Here is a 10,978-nt window from a genome sequence, read left to right as displayed (position 1 = left end):
AATTCACAACTTATAGTGCTGTCTGCATAACAGGAAAAAACTTTAGGGTTGTGAGGACCTTGGCAACTTGGCACCTTTGTTTTCTGCATTAAGAGGCCCTGGCAATAAAGGATACGGTCCCGGTGCTTCATGGGAGATTAAAAGATGTCATCCAAGTGGTGAATAACATTAAACAAAGTGCAAAGAACACCCAATGTTTTCACAAACTGTGCCAAGATCTCGGTAGTGAGCATGTACAGGTGTTTTAACATGCCGAGGTATGCTGGCTTTCAAGAGGAACGCTACTGTCCCGTTTAAATGAACTACGAGCTGAAATCACAGCCTTTCTTGCCCAGAACAATTAGCCTCTTGCATACCTGTTTAGCGACAGTGTGTGGCTCGCAGACGTTTCTTACCTCGCTGATCTGTTTGAATAATTAAACACATTTAATCTGTCTACGCAATGAGAACAACATTTTTGAACAGCATGATAAAATTGATGCTTTAAAAAAAAAGATCTCAGTTTGGGCAAGTCACGTTTCCAAAAGCCGACTCAACATGTTCCCGAATGCCGGTCATGAGGGACAGCAGCTGGACACGGCAGAAAATAATGTAATGGAGAAAATAATCACGATGCATCTGAATAAACTTCTGGACAGTGGTGGCTGGAGGATTTTTTTTTGGGTAGGGCCAGCCAATCAATTTCAGCAAACATCCCCATATGATTCAATGCAAAAAGAGGTATCACGCATTACTTTGCAGTTAAATATTTAACATTTATATCCAACACTCATTAATACAATTATATATATATATATATATATATATATATATGTATATATATACATATATATATACACACACATATATATATATGTATATGTATATATATATATATATATATATATACATATATATATATATACATATATATATATATATATATATATATATATATATATATATATGCGGTTCGTGGTGTTGGCCATTGAGCAAAGTGCGTGATGCGCGTCACACGCCACACCTCACTTTTATTGCGCAACAAGGTTTCAGATCCCTCTGACTCGCGTGTGCGTTAGACTCCTTGGTCCGTGTTTCAAGACAGGTGGACCCCTGACGCCCTTTACGTGGGCCGATTCACCCCCCCTGGCGACGCAACGCAGCACTAAGTACTACCTAATATTTCAAAAATCAGACATGTCCTGTAGCAAAATGATGCAGAAATGTTAATCCATGCATTTATTACTTCAAGACTAGATTACTGTAACTCCTTATAATCAGGCTGCTCTAGTACGGCCCTTGGGTCTCTCCAGTTGATACAAAATGCTGCAGCTCCTGTACTAACGAGGACTAGAAAAAGAGATCATATTACTCTTGTATTAGCTGCTCTCCACTGGCTTCTTGTAAGATTTAGAATTATATTTAAAATCCTTCTCCTCACCTATAAAGCCTGAACTAGTAATGCACCATTCTATCTTAAGGAGCTTATAGTGCCATACTACCCCATTAGAGAGTTATGTTCATCTGAATGCAGGGTTACTTGTGGTTCCCATCTTTGATCCAGGAAGCTTTCTTCAGAGGTTGGGTCCGACAACTCCCCTCTTGATTCGCGAGGGTATCGGCCCGTGAGTCAGTCAGAAGGCTTCCCGCCCCAATAGATATGCTGCTATAGGCCTAGACTGCTGGGGACGTCTTAGAATACACTGAGCTCCTCCTCTCCTCTTCTTCTTTCTCATCTTTTTTCTCATCTCTCGTCTCCTTTCTTCTCTCCTTCTGGATAAATTATTATCCATGCTACGAAGGACTGTGGCTATTTGGCAAGATGAGAATAGCCCCTCCGAAAGTCTTTTTTACGGCACTGATTGGATGAATTTTACGTCACTCATTTATTTCTTTAATCGGTGATTGGCTAAACTGCGTATTAGACCCGGGGGGGGGGGGGGGGGGACATAAGATTCCTGCATGAAAATAATGCATCGTGACAGTTTAGATTATTTGAAAAGGGTCATTTATTATCACAGTACCATTTAATTATCACGGCAAACAATTACGCTGAACTGTAAGTAAAGTACAAAAAATGCGAGGTAAACAAATACTTTCTGTTTCCTCTTCTGAGCCATTGCAGGTCACGTGAAAAGTTATCGAAAGATCCGTACCGAAGACCCAGTCAAGTGAACAAATCATTACTGTTTGGTTGGCTGCTAGTGCTGAACCTGTGCCGATTCGTTCATCAGACGAACGAGTCGAGACTGTGTCTTTGGATCAAAGTTTCGTTCTTCTGCCAACCGACTCTTCGGATCTATGATTCGTTCTTCTGCCAACCGACTCTTCGGATACATGATTCGTTCTTCTGCCGGATATGAGTCTCCGGCAGAAGAACGAATCATTGATCCGAAGACACGGTCCGGACTCCTGACCGTGTCTTCGTGTTCACCTCCGTTTCGTTCATCTGCCGAATACGGTCTTTGGATCCGTTTCCCACGTGACCTACATAGGCTCAGTACTAGGAAACAGAAATGATTTGTTAATTTCCCGACCCGGTCTTTGTATGAGTCTTTGAATCCTTTTTTACGTGACCTGCATTCAACGAATCATTTCTGTTTCCTTGGCTGAGCCTATGCAAGTCCCAATGCGCAGCCACGAGAACGTGAACGAATCTTTTTTTGAGAAGACTCATTACTCTTGAGTCCTTGTAAGGATTCGTTCATTTTGAACGAATCGTTCACGAACGACACATCACTACTGAGAAGTGCACAAGTAGAGGAGAGAAGCCGGAAAAGCAGATATTTGGCGCAGATATCCTATTTTATAAATATTACTGGGTATATTCCATAGCTCAACAACACAAATAGTGACAATTTGTACAATGTATCAATGTAATTATATTTTTTTAATTAATAATTTCATAATCTTTTTTCTTCTTCTTTTCTTTAATTTTTTTTTTTTTTGGTGTCTCAAGGTGGGTGGGGCTAAGCCCCATTGACCTCAATGGGCCGGCCGCCATTGCTTCTGGAGCAGTTTAATGACACTTTCCTGAGAAACAGAGGGATGACACGTTTGGAATCAACATAGAAAGCGTCACGTTGGCCAAGCAACGAAAAGTCAGCTGGTGGAGCTGTCATGTGACGGCATGCTGAAAAAGAAATTCATGAAAGTAAGCCTCTCCCAGTTTTGGTGCAGCAGTATTATCAGTGAGTGTCCTGTCCTTGCTACTCGAGCAGTAAAAGCCCTGCTACACTTCAGCACTATCTATCTCTGTGAGTGTGGCTTCTCAGCTCTGGTTCAGCTAAAGACTAAACACAGGAATAGACAGGACATTGAGCATGACCTCAGACTTGCCTTGTCAACTATAACTCCAGACTTTGAGACTCTTGCCAAGAGGAAAAAACATTCCTAGTTCTCCCATTGGAAATTCCTTCAGGTTCAGGTTTATGTCAGTGTTACATGTCAGGTTGAAATGAGCGCTGCTTAATTTTCTGTACAGCACAATGTTTTTTAGTATTGACTGAAAAGTTAATTTTGTATAAATTAATCCTTTTGAATTGCACTTTTAAAAAAAAACTTATTTAGAATTTGTTGAAAAGCTGCTCCTCAAGACAGTGACTTTTTCCATAATAAAGTGTTTGTCAGTGAGTTTATATTCTCAGTTAAAGTTAGGTAATTTGAGTCTTTTTGAAACTACACCAAACACAGCGTGATTTTTTCGGCAGTTGGGAAATTTCAACACGCGGGAATTCGCGTCGCTTCAAACGCTCTGTTCGCGTCGTGTTTGGTGTAAACACAGCATTAGTTGTTGGACTTTTTTCTTTGTGCATGAAAGCTGTTGAGTCTGTTTAAAAACAGCTAAAGATTCCAAGTTGTTATGTATGTACCTTGTGTCCTGAAGCTGCACTTCAGGACACAAGGTATTACAACAATTAAGTTTTTAATTAAAACTAGAAAATTTCGCAAGAAATTTTGAAAGTGTGGCTACTACTGCCGTAAGACGTCGCAATATATAGCTTTTGTTTCTGACGCCCGTCTCTCCTCCAAAGCACTTGAGTTGGTTTGTGTGTTAAACTGATTGGCTGATATGAAGCACCTGTGTGCTGCCGTCGTCATGGTGACCAAGTTAGCGCCAGCAGACTGATTAGAGGCAGACTGGACTGTGGACTTAAGGAAATAAACTACTGAACGTCCTGAACACACACAAACGTATATGAAATATCATATGACCTTATTAATGATCACAGTGTTGACAACTACACAATATAAAACACACATAAACGTCTTTGTGTGTGTGTGTTTGTGTGTGTGTGTTTGTGTGTCTGTTTGTGTGTGTTTGTGTATGTGTTTGTTTGTTTGTGTATGTGTTTGTTTGTTTGTGTGTGTGTATGTGTGTCTGTGTGTCTGTGTGTGTGAGACAAACAGACAGAGAGACAGAAGTCATCTGTGTTGTGTGTGCGTGTGTAAGTGTCTGCGTGTCTGTTAAACTGCCCTAACGAGAACACCTGTGGGTCGCTAGATCAAAGGTTGCCATGGTGATGACTTCAAAGGGACTTCCTTACGCTGAGCTTAATAGACCTAAATGCTGTGGAACTCCTTTCAAACTATTTTAAAAAAATGGTACTTTAAAAGCCACTATTGCTTCGATATCGCATATTGAGCGTTAGGAAGACCTGATGAACAGATACTGTGACTGGCGAGTCTGTACGATAAAACATGTGTCTGTACGGGCGATTTACAAATCAGGTACGAGCTTCAGGGGAGACGTGGTTTTGGAGGGAGATTTAACATGGCGGCGGATGGCAGAGCGAGGTGGACTTTCTCTCACATTCAGTCCGATTTCAAGACGTCTGAGTCTGTTGGATTCCTATCGACCGCAGTTTATGACAGAAGACAATATTTCCAACGTTTCTATCCAACAATGGTGTATGAAGAGTGAACATTGTGGGAGTAAAGACAAAATACGTTTTATTTTTTTAACAGTTTCTGTCGCTTCTTCTCACTCTGTTAATTGGTGCTCCACCCTCTACGAACGTTTCGTGAAATTTTTTTTATGTTTTTTGCATTTTTCGGGAAAACGTACGGGCGAATCTCTTAGAAAAGTCATACCTCACGATTCCCGCGCAAACCGCACGTTTCGACGTATTTTTTGCGCATGTGCTGGCAACGCTCTGGGAGGAGTAGTGGTTTGACTATAAGAAGAATAATAATAATAACTAGAAAATTTCGCAAGAAATTTTGAAAGTGTGGCTACTACTGCCGTAAGACCTCGCAATATATAGCTTTTGTTTCTGACGCCCGTCTCTCCTCCAAAGCACTTGAGTTGGTTTGTGTGTTAAACTGATTGGCTGATATGAAGCACCTGTGTGCTGCCGTCGTCATGGTGACCAAGTGAGCGCCTGCAGACTGATTAGAGGCAGACTGGACTGTGGACTTAAGGAAATAAACTACTGAACGTCCTGAACACACACAAACGTATATGAAATATCATATGACCTTATTAATGATCACAGTGTTGACAACTACACAATATAAAACACACGTAAACGTCTTTGTGTGTGTCTGTTTGTGTGTGTGTGTGTGTATGTGTCTGTTTGTGTGTGTGTGTTTGTCTGTCTGTTTGTGTGTGTGTGTGTGTGTGTGTTTGTGTATGTGTTTGTTTGTTTGTGTGTGTGTATGTGTGTCTGTGTGTCTGTGTGTGTGAGACAAACAGACAGAGAGACAGAAGTCATCTGTGTTGTGTGTGCGTGTGTAAGTGTCTGTGTGTCTGTTAAACTGCCCTAACGAGAACACCTGTGGGTCGTTAGATCAAAGGTTGCCATGGTGATGACTTCAAAGGGACTTCCTTACGCTGAGCTTAATAGACCTAAATGCTGTGGAACTCCTTCAAACTATTTTAAAAAAATGGTACTTTAAAAGCCACTATTGCTTCGATATCGCATATTGAGCGTTAGGAAGACTTGATGAACAGATACTGTGACTGGCGAGTCTGTACGATAAAACATGTGTCTGTACGGGCGATTTACAAATCAGGTACGAGCTTCAGGGGAGACGTGGCTTTGGAGGGAGATTTAACATGGTGGCGGATGGCAGAGCGAGGTGGACTTGCTCTCACATTCAGTCCGATTTCAAGACGTCTGAGTCCGTTGGATTCCTATCGACCACAGTTTATGACAGAAGACAATATTTCCAACGTTTCTATCCAACAATGGTGTATGAAGAGTGAACATTGTGGGAGTAATGACAAAATACGTTTTATTTTTTTAACAGTTTCTGTCGCTTCTTCTCACTCTGTTAATTGGTGCGCCACCCTCTACGAACATTTCGTGAAATTTTTTTTATGTTTTTTGCATTTTTCGGGAAAACGTACGGGCGAATCTCTTAGAAAAGTCATACCTCACGATTCCCGCGCAAACCGCACGTTTCGACGTATTTTTTACGCATGTGCTGGCAACGCTCTGGGAGGAGTAGTGGTTTGACTATAAGAAGAATAATAATAATAATAATAACTAGAAAATTTCGCAAGAAATTTTGAAAGTGTGGCTACTACTGCCGTAAGACCTCGCAATATATAGCTTTTGTTTCTGACGCCCGTCTCTCCTCCAAAGCACTTGAGTTGGTTTGTGTGTTAAACTGATTGGCTGATATGAAGCACCTGTGTGCTGCCGTCGTCATGGTGACCAAGTGAGCGCCAGCAGACTGATTAGAGGCAGACTGGACTGTGGACTTAAGGAAATAAACTACTGAACGTCCTGAACACACGCAAACGTATATGAAATATCATATGACCTTATTAATGATCAGTGTTGACAACTACACAATATAAAACACACGTAAACGTCTTTGTGTGTGTCTGTGTGTGTGTGTATGTGTCTGTTTGTGTGTGTGTGTTTGTGTGTCTGTTTGTGTGTGTGTGTGTTTGTTTGTGTATGTGTTTGTTTGTTTGTGTGTGTGTCTGTGTGTCTGTGTGTGTGAGACAAACAGACAGAGAGACAGAAGTCATCTGTGTTGTGTGTGCGTGTGTAAGTGTCTGTGTGTCTGTTAAACTGCTCTAACGAGAACACCTGTGGGTCGTTAGATCAAAGGTTGCCATGGTGATGACTTCAAAGGGACTTCCTTACGCTGAGCTTAATAGACCTAAATACTGTGGAACTCCTTTCAAACTATTTAAAAAAAATGGTACTTTAAAAGCCACTATTGCTTCGATATCGCATATTGAGCGTTAGGAAGACCTGATGAACAGATACTGTGACTGGCGAGTCTGTACGATAAAACATGTGTCTGTACGGGCGATTTACAAATCAGGTACGCGCTTCAGGGGAGACGTGGCTTTGGAGGGAGATTTAACATGGCGGCGGATGGCAGAGCGAGGTGGACTTGCTCTCACATTCAGTCTGATTTCAAGACGTCTGAGTCCGTTGGATTCCTATCGACCGCAGTTTATGACAGAAGACAAGATTTCCAACGTTTCTATCCAACAATGGTGTATGAAGAGTGAACATTGTGGGAGTAAAGACAAAATACGTTTTATTTTTTTAACAGTTTCTGTCGCTTCTTCTCACTCTGTTAATTGGCGCGCCACCCTCTACGAACGTTTCGTGAAATTTTTTTTATGTTTTTTGCATTTTTCGGGAAAACGTACGGGCGAATCTCTTAGAAAAGTCATACCTCACGATTCCCGCGCAAACCGCACGTTTCGATGTAATTTTTGCGCATGTGCTGGCAACGCTCTGGGAGGAGTAGTGGTTTGACTATAAGAAGAATAATAATAATAATAAGCCCGCAGGAGAACATGAAGTGTGCTTCCAGCATGGGGTCTCTGACCCCATGCGGCTGAAGCCACACTTAATAAGCCCGCAGGAGAACATGAAGTGTGCTTGCAGCATGGGGTCTATGACCCCATGCGGCTGAAGCCACACTTAATAATAAGCCCGCAGGAGAACATGAAGTGTGCTTCCAGCATGGGGTCTATGACCCCATGCGGCTGAAGCCACACTTAATTCAGCTAATTGAGTATAAGAGGGAATAATTCCTTTCTCGCATTGGCACCAGCTGGTAATTTTGGTTTATCAATAAACTTGTTTTTGTGTTGGCATACATATTCGGTACTATCTCAGGTTCAAACTGGAATAAATTTGAGAAGTTGAGAATTTTCCTCCATTTGGCTCGCGGCTTGTCATTAAGGGGTGACGGTGGGTCCCGGAGCCACACCAGTTGAGAACCACTGCTCTACCTCTCTGGTCGGGTCCACTGGCAGCCCCCGTGCTGAGATTAAAAGCTTGGAGGTTCACTGTGGGTGGCGATGTCAACAGAATGTCTGCTTAGGGAACACCTATCAGAGTCTACTGCGTTCACCTGTGTGGGGACCTCTCTCTCGAGGTGTCCTTCACCGTACACGCCCCAGGATCCCGTGGCCGCCGTTACAGAGCATCCATATAGATATGCCGTTTTCCATTCTTGTGTTGAATGACCCAGTTGAAAGGGTCCAGCTCGTTCCCAGCGTGCTCTTTATCCAGAGGGGTCCTTGTCAATAGACATGCTGCGGAGGCCCAACATGTCTCTCAAATGTGGAGCTGTATATCAGAACATTGTTGAGATACACAAAACACTTTCCATGGCAGCCCTCTCAGCACCAGCTTCAACATCTGCTTGAATGTTGCAGGTGAGTTGGTGAGGCCCATAGGCATTGACCGCCACCGGTAGAGGCCTATGGCAGTTGTGAAGGCCGTTTTCGCTTGGTCCTCCTTAGAGACTTTAACCTGCCAGTAGCCATTAGAGAAATTCAATGTCCTAAACCACATGGAGCCTGATAACGCATTGAAGGTTTCATCCACCTTAGGAAGGGGATGATAGTCCTTCACTGCCACACTGTTTGAGCGACAATAGTCAATACAGAATCTCCACTCACCATTCTTCTTATTTACTCAGACAACAGGCTAGGCACAAGGGCTGTAGCTCGCTTCAATGACTCCGTCAGCCAACAGAGCCTGCACCCGCCTATCTATTTCTCCTCTCTTTTCCGGTGAAGTCCAATAGGCGTCCTGCCGCAGGGGATGCTGATCAGCAATTTTGATGTGTAGTTTAATAAGCGTGCATTTACTAATCACCACTTTGGAGGTGCTGAATATGTAGCTGAGGGTTTATCTTATGCCTATACTGTACAATAATAATAAAACAACTTGATGTTCTGTTGTTTTGCGCAAGACGGCAAGCACTTACGCCACAAGTTTTCTTAAAACTTTTGAAATACAGCTGTTTATGAGCCTTCTTCCCCATCATATGTGAAGACCACATCAGATTGTTTGTGATGGTGATTCCCAGTAGATGTGCATGGCATGTGCTTAGTTTTACAGAGTTAGTCTGTAGAGACAAATCCGGGGTATCATTAAAGATACTGTATGTTTTAATACAGAGCCTCTTTTTGAGAGCTTCCTTAACGTGGAAGATGTGGATTGAGAAGTGACGTGCTGAATTGTCTCCCCTTAAGTCTTTCCATGTTACTGTTTAATATTCCCTCTGTTTCACACTGCAGTCAATTCTGACAGCAGATCATACGGGTTGTTCTGTTTTGGGTATTTATTGGTAAACAGTCAGTAGCATTAACACCCTGCAACTGCTATGTTTCGACCAGCCTCCCCAACCTAAAACTCACAGAACACACAGCTAGAGAGAAAGAGAGAGGAGGTAAAGTGTGCATATGTGTGTGTGTATATATATGTGTGTGTGCATGTGTGTGTGTTTGAGTTGGAATGGAGGAAACCTTCCGAAGAAGTTATAGACAAAAAGAGAAATAGAGAGGGACAGACATCATTGTAATGACTGCATGCAACTCGATACTCTTGCATACTGAATATTCTCCCCAAGGGCTTTTTCCATTACCCCAGAACGGTTCAGTCGTTTAGCTGATCCAGCCCAGCTTTTCCTCTCTTTTTTTCTTTCTTTTTTTCACTCCCTCCCTACCTCTTCTTTGCTGTTTTTTCACAGACACGTTGTGCAAATGTAACCTTTTGCAAGCCCCAACTCCCCCCGCCCCCAATCCCCAGGAAGCTGGCTAGCCACTTTGCTGCCAAGAAATATGAAATGCTGGCAGGCTGCCCGTTTCATCTGCAAGCACACAGCGGAAAGGGAGAGAGGGCTGGAAGCAGCAGGAGATTGAGGGAGGGAGTAGAGGTGACACAGAGGAGAAGGAAACGCTGAAGCTGTGCTTGCCACCAAGAAGAAAAAAGGAATCAAAAGCAGAGCAGAGAGAACGAGAGCTGCAGAGAGATAAGGATGAATTTTACTTGCATGAAAAGGAGCCACATTACAGACTGAAGATAAATCATGTGGAACATTTTCTTAGCCTCAGCAAACCCAACACATCTACTGATGAGCAGAATGAACACACACCACACTCATGCAACCCAATTCTGTGCTACTCCTGCCATAATAATACATTTTCAAGAAATACACTTTAAAATGTTATTAGAGGAAAATTGATAAATGGGATGGTAAATGCTTTTCTAATCTTCTGGCCACTTAAAACGCTTTTACACTAGATGTCATATTTACACCCATTTACGATGACAGGCTACTAAGGTGTCACCTACCCATCAGAAATAAACATCCATACTACTTAACATCCATACTACATTCACATACACCAGCACTTTTTAACTTAAGTGTTATTCTCATTAGTGCACTATTCTGACAATGTGGTATGCTAACTTTATAGTCACATGTAAACATGAGATTGATCCAGAAAACAACTTCCATATATAATAAAAAACCTTCTAAAGCTTTCCAAATAAACATAGATGTCCAACCTGAAATAAACACATGAATTCTCCTCATGCATTAGCTATTGTCATAGCTGCATAGGGAGTTACAGGTAACAAGTACTAGTTTGGTAGAACTGTAATTTTTATATCTAACTAGTACATATATATCCTTTAATAAAGGAACTCCACTTTGCTCAGAATGTGAACCATATTTTGTTCAGTGACACTGTCGGCTTTTCCTGCCACAATGTTTA

The sequence above is a fragment of the Clinocottus analis genome, unplaced genomic scaffold, assembly GCF_023055335.1.
Source record: "Clinocottus analis isolate CAN_PGR_092001 unplaced genomic scaffold, fCliAna1.0.p SCAF_13, whole genome shotgun sequence".
Lineage (NCBI taxonomy): Eukaryota > Metazoa > Chordata > Actinopteri > Perciformes > Cottidae > Clinocottus > Clinocottus analis.
The sequence above is the reverse complement of the archived record's forward strand: the minus strand, read 5'-3'. Positions refer to the sequence as shown.